Source organism: Protopterus annectens, chromosome 2.part0 (assembly GCF_019279795.1).
Source record: "Protopterus annectens isolate FY-2018-M chromosome 2.part0, PAN1.0, whole genome shotgun sequence".
Lineage (NCBI taxonomy): Eukaryota > Metazoa > Chordata > Ceratodontiformes > Protopteridae > Protopterus > Protopterus annectens.
Window position 1 is genome coordinate 1,118,385,701 of NC_056728.1, and position 15,650 is coordinate 1,118,401,350.

A 15,650-nucleotide genomic window follows, 5' to 3' on the forward strand; every position below is an offset into this window, starting at 1 on the left:
GTCATACTGGGTTTTCTCTCAGCCAAGAACCAGTATGGTATTATTCATTTTATTTTATTTATTTTTGCACTTTGATATCCTGGCTAGTCCAGCTGTTAATTCCTGGTTATACAAGAGTCCTTGACAGAAAAAGCGGCTTCAACAAACTTAAACAGAAAACATGATTGGGGCTAACATTAGGAAAAAAGAGTGTGTGAAGGCTCACTAAAAAAAAAAAAAAAAAAAAAAAAATCGCTAGAGCAAACATTCTGTAGTGCTGACTGCTGATAGAGCTGTAATGTGGAATCTGATGAAGATAACAGGCGAGTACAGTGAAAGAGGAGATGATCACAAAGCCATTTGCCATCTAAGTTCTGACAGACTCAGTGCACTACAAAGACTTCAGCAGCCGTATCTCTCACCTTCTGAGCATTAAAAGTAATAGTGCTCACCTTTAAAATCACAGGAGAGGGTTCGAAACAGGAGCAAGTTTTTTATTTTTTATAATAGGAGAACTTTATATACTACACCATATACAGTTAGTGGCAGTGAATATTTGTATATAATTAGTTTATGAATTTAGTAAAATATAAGGAACATCATAAGTATAGCAGAAGCACAGCTAAATCTGAGGGCCAGAATCACAGTGATAGCAGCTTCCTAGGAGCATGTCTCCAATGTACCAACCTCTAGTGAGAGTATAAGTTTCTGCGTACCAGCTACCTGAACTTGGGATTCATTGAAGGATTGATGTACCTTATTTTGAGTGATCAGCTTCTGCAAAGGTACAGGCTTGATTTCAACTGGCTGGCTTCTGCGGATGCAGAGCTTTCTAGAACTGGGTCAACAGTGTACCAGCCTCTAGTGAGAGTAAGAGGCTTGGCTTGCTATCTGAGCTTGTGTTCCATTGAAGGATAATAGTGCCTGATTCTGATTGAAAAGCCTCTATGGGGTATAGGCTTGATTTTAATTGGCCAGCTTTTGAGGAGTAGAGCCCTACAGAATTTAAATAATCCAGAGGTTTGCTCAGTCTGGTGTTTATCTGGTGCTGAGCAGTGTAAATCCTAGTGGGTAAGTAGCAGAAGAGCTTAGTCCACAAAAGGTAAGACAACCTGTACATCATTGTTGTGTGTTATAAACATTTCCCTGTCTTTTCTTGTCCCATAAGTATAACTTAGTTGCATGGCTGTGATTTAAGCTTGAGATCAGTACATTATGATACTCATTTGTTAGCCTTTTGACTGATACCCTAATAATCAAACTAGATTGTTGTGTTTATTGTTTACTGCTTTAATTGCTTTATTAATTTAACTCCAATTTAAACCTTTGTTGGTGCCTCTTAATTGTTTGTTTTGCTTCTGCTGCTTTGTGCTTATACTGTTTCTTATTCAGTGTGTGTTTATTGATGTTTGCCTTATTACTTGAACCCCATTTTAGTCATGCCATTGCGTATTTACTGGCTATCTCTGTATTTAGGCAGTGCTCACTCACTGGTCATCTACTGTCTGTTTCTTTGTCTGATGTACCTATTATTTGTACTGCTGCCTGATCATTGAGTACTTTGTTGTGTTTGTATAACTCAATGTGACTTTTTGCGTACTACCTGTTAGTAGTTATCATCACTTAGTTGCTACTGTTATCAGTAGGTTGTACTACTCCCTAGCCTAAGCCTACCACTACAGCAGCAGTAATCAACCTATCAACAGTTCATTGCTGTTTCTATTCCAGCCTAAGGGACTAACGTTATATTACCACCATTACAGCTAGCATTCTCAGCAAGTACTCCACCCTACTCACCCGGTTACCAACTATGGTGCCACAGACTGTTAGTTCGGTATCCCTGGCCAGTCTAATCTCCCTTAGGCACTGTAGTAACTGCATCATGCTTACTGATAGTTCACTATTATCTAACACAAAATCCATTTGTGGAAGATGCATTTATGTACACAACCTGAATGCAGATCTCTTGGATACTGTCTGCAAGCATAAACCCACATATGCTGACATGGTTCAAAAAGCCTTGCCAAATCCCCCAAGATGCAAGATAAAGCACCTCAGCCACACACACAGTCTCACAATCAGATAAATGCATTACACATACAGGTACACAAACAACCATGCCTACTGTTAACCCATCAGCATATGCTGTTACAAAGACTCACCAAACTAAAAATGAAGTGCCCTTAAAGTAGATATGGCCTACAACTAGAACAGATAATAATACTAGAAATACTAGTAACCTAATTAGTTAATTCATTAACCTATTAAAAACCTACTAGTTAATTGCTTAGTAATCTGACCTTTGATCACCATTTCTTTACTGTGGTAAGATGATCATTCTACATTGCACAACTTTTAAGTAAAAGTATGAAATCCATGTCCAAGGAGGTGATTGTTCCACTGCACTCAGCTCTCATAAGACCAGTCATCGAATACAGTGTACTTTTTGCATGTACCTGTCCAGGCACTTGCATCAGCTTGAGAGACGAAAGAGATTCCTCAAAAAAAAAAAAAAAAAAAAAATGAGGAGTAGGCAACAAATCCTATATGGATGGATTTGTTGCATGTCCACTAAGCAGATAGCAACCAAAATGTCCTTTCAAAGGACTAAAACCTCATTTGGACATAGACAAAGCACATAAAAGAGAGAGATATGTGTCTCAAAGATTACTCTTGCTCTGGAAAAGGGTTCATATTCACATGAAGCAAAGCTTATCCATAACCCTATTCACCCATAAGATGGACCAATGGATGGTCCCCTGGTTTGTCACTTATGTCTGTAATGCACAGAATGACTATCATTTGTCTGTCAGACGCCAGGATAAATGATGTTGCCAAGGCCATCCAGGCCCCAAAACATCCAAATGTTAGTATGACCTTATCATTGCTCATATTGGGGTGAACAGTCTTGGGGAGTCCCCCTTGGAGGAGATGCAGAGAGACATGAGCAGCTATCATCATAAGGAGGGTGAATCTCTTGTGTTGAGTAATAAATACACCTTTGACCTAGAATTATGCCTTAATATAAATCACCAATCACTGGTTTCACTGACTGGCTCCGTAAAAAGATAGTTAAGGGCGACCCATTTAATGACCATCTAGGACAGCATAGTAGATGATCCTTCCTGGTTCTCAAGGGAAGGGATGCTCCTATTCTTCAAGTGTTTTCACAAGCTGTAAAAAAAAAACATTTCCAGCCTCACAGTGTCTTTTTTAGGCAAAGTGAAAGCATTATACATTATGATTTAACAAATTACAATCTGCCAGGCATCAGGATAGCTCTGCTCAAAACAAGAAGTCTCAGAGTCCAAATTTTTGACTTGTAAGTTTTCTTTTACCTGGAGAACTTACACATCTTATAGCTACTGATACCTGGTTCCAGTCAAAAGAAAATACTCATATTTCAGAGTTCAGTGCCTACAACTCATTCAGAACAACTAGAATTGATGATTGGATAGTCATACCTCTGAGTCTCATTCCAAATGATCTCACTTGTGATTTAGTGTAGGTACAAATCACTTTCAAGAAAATACATTTCTACTTTATTTCTATCTCAAGAGGAACATATTAAACACCTAAACTTACTTCCCAATCTGCAAGTCAAATTTATATTTTTTATTATTGAAAAGGTGCGTTTCATGTAAGTGCGGGCTTGGAAAGATAAATTAGAATATTCTGAACTGATATGGCAGATTTTATTAGCTTCTAATGTAAAATCAGAATGAAATGTTATTTTGATTAAAAGTGTTTTGGAAATATGAGCAGCAAAACAGTGAATAAAGTTTAATGTGCAGTCACAAGTATATCTTTTTGAAATTTATTTTTATATTTCATGTTTATATTTATTAATTGTGTGTATTTTATATTATATTTAATTACCTTAACTAGGAGACCAGTTGGCATAATGGTTAAGATCTTCACCTCCCATGTACATGGTACAAGATTCTATCCTGACCTATGGCCAATGCCACTTTGGAGTTTGAATGTTCTCCCTGTATCTCTGTAGGTTACCTATAGGGGAAAGAGTTGTATAAACCAACTGATTTGGGCATCTACTGTGGTGCGCAGTGTCCTCAAGGTTGGAGAACACGAATCACAGACTGCATGCTGTGGCAGGGCTAGCCACTCAACTGTGAAAAATATGGCTGTAGGTGATTTAGTCATGTTGACTAATGTCACCAAATGGGCATGGATAGTTATCGGTGATAAGTCGGTTGAAGACCCAGCCTACTCTGACCTATGTCAGGGACCCATGCTAATGGTGGCAGGAGTATATGTGCCCCTACTGGCCAGTGTGTTTGCCTGCCATAAAGCCCAGCAGCCTGATAGCTCCATTGAGTGAAAGCTGGATGTAAAACCAATCAACCTGCTAAATGTGAACTAAGAATTGCTACACTCAATGTAGGTTCACTGACAGGATTGAGCTTGGAAGTGGATGAAATGATGGTACAGAGGAGGCTGGATATCCTGTGTATCCAAGAGACAAGATGGAAGGGCAGTGCAGCAAAGACACTTGGCTTGGGATCCAGAGTCTACTAAACAGGAGGAGGGCAGGCTAGAATGGTGTTAGAACTGTAGTGAGAGAGAGACTTCAGAAAGCAGTGAGGGATGTCATCAGAATTAGTGACAGACTCATGGGAATCAGACTCTAGTGTAATGATAGGGCAGTATTCATAACTTTGGCCTATGTCCCACATAGTGATAGTGAGGAAAATATTGCATTCATATAGCAGTTGCAGACAATATGAATTGGTATTGATAATGGGTGACTTGAATGCACATATCAAGATAGATAGAACAGCGTATGAGGACTGCCAGGGTCCACATGGGTGGGGAAACAGCGATAAAGAGGGAGAGGCCATTCTATACATGGTTCAGAAAGAGAGAGAATCACAAAATCACATACAAGAGTGGCCAACATGCAACTCAGGTAGACTTCCAACTAGTAAGGAAAGGGCACTGGGGTAGAATCAGTGATTGCAAAGTCATTCCCTGTGAAAAGGTGGCCCACAGCATAAACCACTGGTTGCCACAATAACCTGCAAGCAGTAGTCAGAGAAGGATCTAAGGTCAACAGAGACCAGGCTGAAGACCTGGAAATTAACTGGAGAGAAAGTACAACATATCAAGGAAATATTCAGGGCTCTAGCACCCCAAAAAGAAGATGGAATAGGCGGAGTTAAAGAAGAATGGCAGTGCCTCAAACAGCATGAGTGAGGACTATGGAACAGATATGTGGCCGTGCCAGGTATGGAGATAAAATACATAAGGAAAGATGGTGGTGAAATGCAGAAGTCCAGGAAGTCACCAAAAGAAAGAAGGAGTGCAGGAAAAAGTGGGAGATAGAAAAGACTGGCCAGGCTAGGAAGGAATACTGGTTGGCTATCAAAGAAGCTAAGAAAGGAGTTTTAATAGCAAAGAATAGCATCAGAGGCACTCTACCAACTTCTGGAAAGTGACTCAGTAGGTGGCACAAAGAAACTGTATCAGGTTGCAAGGCAAAGACAGAAAGAGAAAGAAGATAGTCAGACACCCTTCATACGGGATGCCAGCAACAACCTGCTCACCATTCCACAGGATATTAAAGACAGACAGAAGCTGTACTGGCACAGACACAGCCTACGATGAGAGAAGAAGAGAAGCCCACCCTAGAAGAAGTAAGAACAGCACTAAGGAAAATGAAGTTAGGGAAAGCAGCAGGCTCAGATGTGGTCACAGCAGATATGATAAAGATGCTAGCTGAGATATGGGAGAAATGGCTCCTTGTACTAATAGCAGTGTGGAGAGAAAAGCATATCCCAGACAACTTGAGAATAAGCATACTTGTGCTGATCACAGAGATTAGCTCCCCACCCCCTCAGCTCTTCAGGTGAAGAGCAACAACAGCAGCAAAAACACCTGTCAGGCAGGGTAGTAAAGCACACCCCCACCTCCCCAAAGTCTTCACTTCACATTTTACTGGGGTGAGGGAAATAAAAATAAATGCAGCTTTTTTTTTTGGTCTTTTAAACTGTAGTTACAGTGCTCAGGTTTTAGTAAAAAAAAAAAAAAAAATATATATATATATATATATATATATATATATATACATATATATATTGCTTCTGTAGCAAACTACTTGCTACAAATTTACCAAGTAGTTGCTACAGTTTAGACCACACAGGGAGCACTACAATGCTCATGATTGACCGCAAATGCAATACCAGCTTTTAAAAGACAGTAGCACTAAAAGTGATCAGGATCTCTCTCTTGGATGGCTGATTTCTCCCTGTAATGTTTGCACCTAGGGCAGTTTTCCCCTTCGCTCCACCCTAGCTATACTACTGGTCTCACCCTAAATGGAAAGAAATGTACTATAGTGTCCCTTAACATGATTATTCCTCTTGAAAGTATCACATAAATGGAATTCTTCTTGAGACTGACACCATAAGGAATTTACATAGACAATGAATTGCACTTAAATTAGCATTATCACCAATATTGTTGGAAAATTCTCCTACTTCTCTCATGTTACCTGTCATGGGTCCTTGTTAAGATACCAGTCTATCTTATTACCCCCTTTATTCTGACCCCTTTATTCCAATGTTGAATTCAGTACTTCATTTTGTATGTATAGCTCTAAACCACTCTCTCAACTAGAACGACTGCAGCATTTTATAAGTAAAAGAACACTCTTATTCAGGTAGACTAAAACCCTGATATTTGTCTGTGGCCTATAGACTCCTATGAGACGTTCTGTACCTTTCCTTTTGAGCTACATCAATTCTTGATCCTTATGACCTTTTCCCCCAAAGGAAAAAAATCCGTGGTTGATACCTGTTCCAAAACGCTATTTATGTGACAAAATATCAAGATTTGATTCAGGGATAAATTTGTTACCCAATACCTCCTTTGTGCATGGAACACATTTTCCCTTACATATTAGACAGTATGACAGTCTAGAAATAGTAAAACATCAATTAGATGAATAGATGGAATCCTATATATTTGTGCCAGGAGTCACTGGCAACAAATGTCTAACTTTGTCAAACTAAACATTTCACATCTTACTCCTCCCTTTTCTCTAACTTATTTTCTTTCCCCGTAGCATTATCCAAGCTAATAATATTTTGTCTTTATTTTCCAAACTAACTCTACAATCTACAGTCATTTCTGAATTATTAGCACACCTTTAAGAGTTTTTTTCTATGGGATTATTGGCCAAGCCTACAATGACATACCACTGCCTTAGTATATCCTGATGAACCTATGATAAACAACAGTGTCATGTTGCTCATGTTACTCATTACAAAACTACAATTACAGCAAAAAACTGTCATTATCCTGAGATATGTAGTACTAAATATTCAGATGCTGCAGTGGAGTCTTTGAGTAGCCTTTTGTTTGTGTTGGGTGTCACAATGTTAACCAGTATGTAGCTAAGGTAATATATTATCAGACAGACATAGGGACGTCTAAAGGAGGGCTGTAAGAAGAGCTGGTTCTGATGTAGAAGTTTTAGCATTAGCTATCATGCTGATAACCTTGGTTTGACAAACTTAGATGCTGGACGTGCTAGCCAAGGAGATGGGAGTGAATGGCTGAGTCAGAGTTGCCTATTTTCAGGGGCAATATAAAATGTCCCCACAGGTGGGAGGTCAAGAGATAAGCTCTCCAAATAGGATGCTGGGCTTTCACAACATCCTGCACAGGGTGTGTGCCCATGCAGAAATAAACTAACACTGTGCAAATTGCACATGGTACCCCAAGTCACAGTGGGAGGGGATTAGTAAAACTCCCCACTCCAAGAGGAACAGGGAACCAGCATGAAACATTGCAGCCAAAAAACCCACTAAATAACACAGTGAGGCTCACATAATAACACTTGAGTGTCTTAAATAATAGTGACTGTCTCAAACACACTTGTAGAATGTTCTTTAGTAACTAGGTCAGCTGGTGACTTCAAAAACTGTGCAGACTAGTAAGTAAGTTGCAAGTTTACCAACACTTATCTGTGCAGCCTAGTAAGTAAGTTGCAGGTTTACCAACACTTATCAGTATCTTAGAAACTTCATAAATAATACCACAAACTCCAATCTTAGTTCAAAAATAACTTATATTAAAAAACAAAACAAAGCAAAAAACAAAGAAATAATGCATCAGAGATACTTCAGATGTCGCTAACATTGGGTAAGACAGCGAATCAGGTCGTAGCCTGTTATAGATCCCCAACCATGTCCCAAGACTCACACTCCACATTCCTAAGCACCCTGGAAAATATTAGGGTCCAACCTAACACTCTCATACTGGGCGACTTCAACTATCCCTCCATTAACTGGGAAAATGACTTGTATACAAATACACTTGCCCAACGTTTCCTGGAATTCATTAATTCCAATGCCCTGGACCAGCTCGTTCTTACCCCCACTAGAGGTAGCAACATCCTTGACCTGGTCATTACTAACATGGGCGACCATTGCTCTAAACCAATAATCAACTCCTCACTGGTTAGATTCGACCACAAACTAATCACCTTGGAAATCCACATCCCCCCCCACAAAGGTACCCACCATAATAAACTTCTCCAAAGCTAACTTTGGGCTCCTAAAAACAAAGGTGGCTAACTTCATGGCACCCATGGAGAATAGTTGCATGACCGCTGAATCATACACCAATGCACTGTATGAACACGTACACAAATGCATGGATCTCACTATACCCAATAGAGCCAAGACACTCTCCTCAAAAAAAAAAAAAAGGAAGCCAATCTGGTGGTCCCCTGCCATAAACAAACTCTACAACAGAAGCTGGAAACTGACGCAGAATAAGGTGAAGTCCCAAGACTGGAAAAACTCCCTTATCAGCCTCAACAAAAAGTTGAGATCCCTCATCAAATCCTCTAAAGCTAGCTATGAAAACAGAATTGCAGCAGATAGTAAAGACAACCACAAAGTCTTCTATAGTTATGTAAAGAACCTCTACAGCAACACCCAGATTTTCTCTGATCTACTGCACAATGGTACCTGCTATACTGAGCCAACAGATATTGCCAATATACAGGTCAACAGATTCAGTGCCAACTTTACCCCCCCAAAGGACCAATCAAAATACCAGTAGATTGCCAGGCACCCAGTATTACTGCTGCACAGGTTAAAACAGCACTGTCCAAGGCCAAGAATACAGCTTCTATGGGACATGACAATATCCCTGGCTGTGTTCTACATGAACTACAGAGTGAACTGGCACCTCACCTGTGTGCCCTGTTCAGTCACAGCCTCACTTCAGGCTTTGTCCATACTGAATGGTGCACTGCTATAGTCATTTCTCTCCACAAAGGAGGAGTGACTACAGACCCTGAGAACTATCGCCCCATTAGCCTGACAAGTCTGATATGAAAAGCTATGGAACGCATCATGGACCTAATAAGCAAGGATAGAGGGAAGCTCCAAACTCTGGATCCCACACGGTTTGGTTTTGTGAAGGGTAGGTCATGCCTGCTCAACTTGGTTGACTTCTTTGAGTCAGTCACCAGAGCTGTGGATGAAGGCAAGGTAGATCATACAGCCTACCTTGATCTGGCCAAGGCCTTTTTGATACCATTCCCCACTCAGGAATCATAGAAAAACTCACAAAGCTAGGCATCAACCCTTATATCACTAGGTGGGTTGAAAACTGGCTCACAGATAGAACCCACAGTGTGAAAGTAGCTGACTACAAGTCAGACTGCTGACCAGTCACGAGTGGAGTCCCACAGGGATTGGTCCTGGGTCCTCTCCTGTTTAGTATCTACTTCTCAAATGTTCAGGCCAACACGAAGGGACTCTGGCTGACAAAGTTTGCAGACAATTGCAAGTTGGGAACCATTATTAACTCCCCAAGTGATGTTGACATCCTACAGAAAGGCTTTACTGAGACCAATGACTGGTGTCAGGACCATGGCCTTAAGCCCAATGCCAAAAAATGTGTTGTCATCCCCTTTGGGAAAAACCCATGAATTAGCACATCAGTTGTAGTCCACTGAACACAGAAGGCGTTATAAGAGATCTGGGAAAAAAGGTTGACAGCAACCTCTCTTTTGACCACCACATTGCCACTGTGGTCAGAAAGTCCTTTGATGTGGCACATCTCATTACTAAGGGTTTTGCATCCAGGAAGAAAGAGGTTGTCTCCCTCTATTCTTCCCTTATTAGGCCAATCATCGAGTACAATGTCCCATTTGGCATGTGCCTCACTAGACACCTGCAACAACTGGAGAGGCCACAAAAGTACCTTAAAAAGAGGATCCTAGGCCTTAAACACATCCTATATGGACAGACTAAAAAATACTCCAACTATTCTCTGTTTCATATCGCCTACTTAGAGGTGATCTCTGCTTGACTTACAAAGCCATGTCTGACCCAGCTCTGTTAGAAATGCTACATCTAAAGAAATCCCAATCCCTCCGCACCACACACTCCAAAGACCTCAACCTCATTACCACAATCAACAGAACATGCTGGAGGGACAGGTGCATAACCCAGAAACTGCCCATGCTATGGAATAGACTTCCCATACATGTCAAACAGAGCACCTCACTGGCCCTCATCAAGAGAAATCTTGATGAGTGAATGGGAAATAGAAAATTCACCCCAGGGATCACTCCAGTGGCTCTACTCGACAGAGGCACTGGGAACTAAGGTCGGGTGGCACAATGCCAGGGTAATCCTATGGGCTAGGCTTGTAAAGGCTCCAGGGCCATTAGCCTAGTACACACCTATGAATCTATGAATATGGTTTAATGCTTTCATCCCAAACCTTGGGACTTCTTCAGAACTATTACAAATCAGAAACTCCATTAAATATTAAAATAAGTTACAAAATGACCACTCATCAGTCAAAATCAATTAAGCAGTAGAAGTTAAAGAAATATACAAAGTTAAATAATTTTAATACATCAAAAAAATCATTGAACCTAAAATTCATACAAAAACAACTTGGTGCATATAATTCAAATTAAAAACCTGCAGGGAAAATTGTGCAAATAAATAAAAATATTCAAAAACTTATTGTAAGGTTAATAAACACTGTATAGTGCATTCTTCCTTCAGCCCATATAATTATTGATGTCTTACTGTTAACATATCTTTAAGCATGTGCATTAATCTTATTCTAGCCATCATTTATGTATCCCTTCAGCATAATGCAGTTAAGTTCATTCTAAGCCTGTTTTGCCTCAGACCTACAAGAAAAAATATTATTATTGGAGCTTACAACCTAAATTGGAAGCTGGGTAGTGCCTTTCACCTCAGTAATAGTTACTGAAGACTGTTTTTCACTAGCAATTGGAGGACTTCACCATACTTAACATGCTTACAAGGGTTCATTTCGTACTTGACAAGCACACTATGTAGCCTGATTTCTTTTCATGAAAAAACATATCATCAACAGAAGGGTTGAGAGTACTGGGATTCCTTCATTCAGTAAGGAGTTGAAGTTTGCAATCTCTATTACAGACATCATCATTATTCCTTTTCAGCTTGGTTTATAATCTTCTGCTTATGTTGTCTATGTAAACTTTAACTGGGTAGCCCTAAAATATCCATAGAAATTAAATAATCATAACTTTCACCCTCTTCCCGTCATAATTACTAACCATTGTCTACAACTTCTCCTCTGGTTAATAACAAATATGCCAGAGAGGCAAATAAAACTAAAGGGAATAAAAACATTTTCTCTGCTTGCATCTTACTATACATACCCATAAACAAGAGCTTCCAGTTTCTCAATTTTTGTATTATCTTTTATTTAGTCTCTTCCCGTATATCATTAGATGCCTTAACACAATCATTTTTAATCCATAATCTAAGGACTTCATCTTATTGTGTTTTGAAAAGTGTGGATATCGCTGAACCTGTTCATGTGTGAGTCCATAATTTACAGCTGTAGTCTTTGTTTTATCATCATTAATTTTTTTTATCCCTCAAAAACCTAAACTGCCTCAAAAGGTTCCTCAACACTGAAATGTCCTTTTCTGGCTTTATCAAGTACCAAATTATGTCTTCTGTAATAAACCCAACTTTTCTTGATTACCATACCAGTTATATTCTTGAATTTCTGAGTAACTTATTTTCTTTGCCAATGGCACTAAATATACAGTGAATAACAATGGGAAAAGAGGACACCTCTGGCTGTTTTTTATGTTCAAACAAAGCTTATCAGAGAGGATCCCACTCAACTTAATTCTTGCCTCTGGATTTTCACATATCCTTCTAACTAATTTTATTACTGTATCAGGGAATGATAGTGTTGCCCTGCTCTTAAAGTCCATGTTTACTCTGTCAAATTTTTTCTTTGCATCAAGACCCACCAACAACAGCAGTAATTACTAACATTCTGCTTCCCTCTGGATCATTATCTTTCTAGCAATGTTGTCAAATGTTTACTTTCTTACCAAAAATCACATTTATCGATATTTATCAGTTTTGGAAACACCTTTGCCATTTTCTCAGTGAGTACTGACATAAATACTTTATAATCATGATTTAAAATTAAAAATGATGTATATGGAGATGGGTCTTATGGGTCTTTACTATCTTTGGGTAATGCAGCCAATACAACTTTCTTCCAAGATGCTGGTGTCTCTGTAGATTGATTATATATCACCATTTTTGTCTCATCTCCTCTACTGTTAACTATTAGTTGGTGAGCCTCATGCTCCTGTAACCTATTGATATAAATAAGTCTCCTAAAACATTTCCATGTGTGCTTTTTCTAGGTTTTCACATTCCTCTGTTTTAAACAATTTTTCATAAAATTTCTGAAATATCTGTAATACTTATGTAGGACTCTAGTTATTTTTTCTTGTCATAGGCTCCCTACATCTTGCAACAGCTGTTACTTTCTGCTGTCTAAGTCATTGTGCTAAAAGTTTTTGAGCTCTGGAGCTGTTACCAAAAATAGCTGCTTGACCGCAATCTTTCTAAACTTGTGCATGTTATCCAAAGGCTCCCTTATTTTCTGTTTAGCATTGCAGTTGCTTCTGTTCTTGTTCTGTGAGATTATCCTTTTACTGCAAAACTTTAATTTTTGTCTGTCCCTCCATATAAGTCTTATTACCTCTTAACCATATCTCTTTCCCTTTTATTTTTACCCTATTTAGAAACTCTGTTTGCATTTTATTCTCTCACTAGCTATTCCATCTGAAGAAGTTTCTGTCATCACTAATAACTCTTGAATACTTTGCACTACCTATTGCTTAAATTACTCTCTTTTTAACTGGTAAGTAGGATAGCATCAGTGTCTCATTCTTACTTAATTACCCTGTGTTTGTATATTAGTTTTTATTGATGCATGATCTGAGATATTTATTGGATGTGTGTCAGAGCTTTCAGTTGAATTCACACACAGTCTTGTATAAAGTATTAAAGCTTCTGGGAAGGCTCCTATTTCTTATTCACTTCCTCCAAATTCATATTTTAGTTTTATTGTGCATTTCTCTCAGCAAAGAGTGCCCAGAACTCTCAAGATTAATTGCACCTACTGACAGTTTGTCTCCAAGCAAAAGTAATCAGCAATGAGAAAAAAAACTAACAACTTTGCAGATGCTTGAAGCGAACATTCAATATTTCACTCAGAACACAATGTACAGACTTCTCCTGGCCATCTGCCTTCAGCTGCAGACTTCATGTCTCCCACTGACAGCATTTCCTAAAGGGGAAAAAAAACACGCTAATAATTTTGCAGATTCAAGAAACTTAGCATTCATTGTGACTCTCATTATTTTGTCTTATTTTTCAAGCCTATTTGTTAATAAAAAGTGTCCATAGCTTAAGCCAAGAAAATCAGTCCAGAAAACCACCTTTGTAAAAATAAGGGAATTATAATCTTAATTCTACATATAATATGGTTACTACACTTTTACACTCCACCCCACCCCATCCCAGCAGCCCAAGATCACATTATATTAACTTAAACTTACTTTGACCAATCTTCCTTATCTTGTTATAGTGTAAAGGTTATATATCTTATAACTAAGAAAAAGTACTTGCTAATCTTTAATATATACAACAGTCACTTAAAAGATGCCCCCACATAAATACCACTGACTTCACACTATATAAAACTGCTTCACAATATAACATGTATTTTACATTAAGAAATGTTACAAATCTTAATAAGAGCAAAATAGTTTAAGTTACAGTTTTACCCTTCTAAACATACCTGACATAAAATGTGGTATATGATTTGCAGTCCACCCACAAGTTTAACAGATTGAACAAAATTCCAGTCTTCCTCAGCCAGCCACTTTATTTTGCAAAGCCATATTTCATAAATGTAATTGATACTTTATAGTCTTCCATTTATTTGCAAATTTCAGTGTTGCTGATCATCTTCCTGATCATCTCTACCTCCCATCACCAGACTCTAGTTCAAGTCCAAGGTCCTCCTGATTCTTTTTGTCAACTCCTGTGTTTTTTCCTGTCTCTCAAACATTTTCTTTTGGAACACTGGAATAGGTTTCACTGGAAAAGTCTCCATTTGAGTTTTGTTGTCAGAAGAATGAGAAGCAGAGTCCCCTTCTACTGGCAGGCTCAGTCTTTGTTGGATAAACTTTTTTATTTTCTCCTTAGCCTGTTGTGCATCAAAAATATCTTTGATCCTCCAGGAAAATTATTCTGAAAACAACTGGATACAGCATCTTTAATCTTACATCTGTTCTTGACATTTTCTGATTGCTGGGATAAATTTCTTAAGCTTGGTGTACAGTGAATAATCATTTTCGCACTCTGTTGTCTGCAATTTTTAATACCTATTTTTCTGACAGAATTTTGTCAGAATCAGTTCTTTCTGCTAGTATGGTTGCATCATTACTAATATAGGTCTTGGCAGCTTTCTCATGGACAGAGTTGGTATATACATACAATGTGCCCTCACAATTAAATCTTTTTGGATAACAAGTCCATTTGCTTATTTGTACTTTCATAAAAGTAATACAGTCTGCTCCTTCTAGCTTCTTTCTCTGGGTGCTCTGTCTTTTAATTCTACTATTTTTGAACAGCTCTTCTTGAGAAGCCTCATGCTCAGTCAGACTTTTCTTTATTTCATATTCTGTTTTTTTTGTTTGTTTTTTTTGCAGTTTTACCAGCTTGTCTGAATAGCTAGTTAAAGCTTCTTCTAGTTTTTCCATCCTTATATTATTTTAATTGATATAGTCCTTCAGTGTTACATTTATTTTAAGTTTCTCTGAGTGGATTTGATTTATTTTTCCTCTAAATTACTAGAAGACATCTCATGTACTACAGCTGAAACTTGAATTGCTTTTTGCTGAATAGCTGAAAGATTCTTTCCAGTTTTTTCCACTTCTTTTCTGGTTTGAGTTCATCTCAGGTTCTCCAAATTACTATGCTGACATCCAGACAATGTAATTAATAGCCGGTGATTGAATTTTCCCAACCAGACAGTTACACTGGCCATTTTGTAACAGTTCTTATTTTTACATAGAGAGAACTCAAATCAACCTGTTGATCAGTGTGCAGCCATTTTGGAAGTCATAATTAACTCTTATAGGTTCATAGGTTCATAGGTTCATACTAGGCTATCTGCCCTAGGGCATTTATAAGCCTAGCCAGAATGTGTTTGGCTTTCGCCACCCATTTTAAATTTATTTTGCTATGCCCTTTTTCGAGGTTAGTATACTATGCTTCTATCTAACA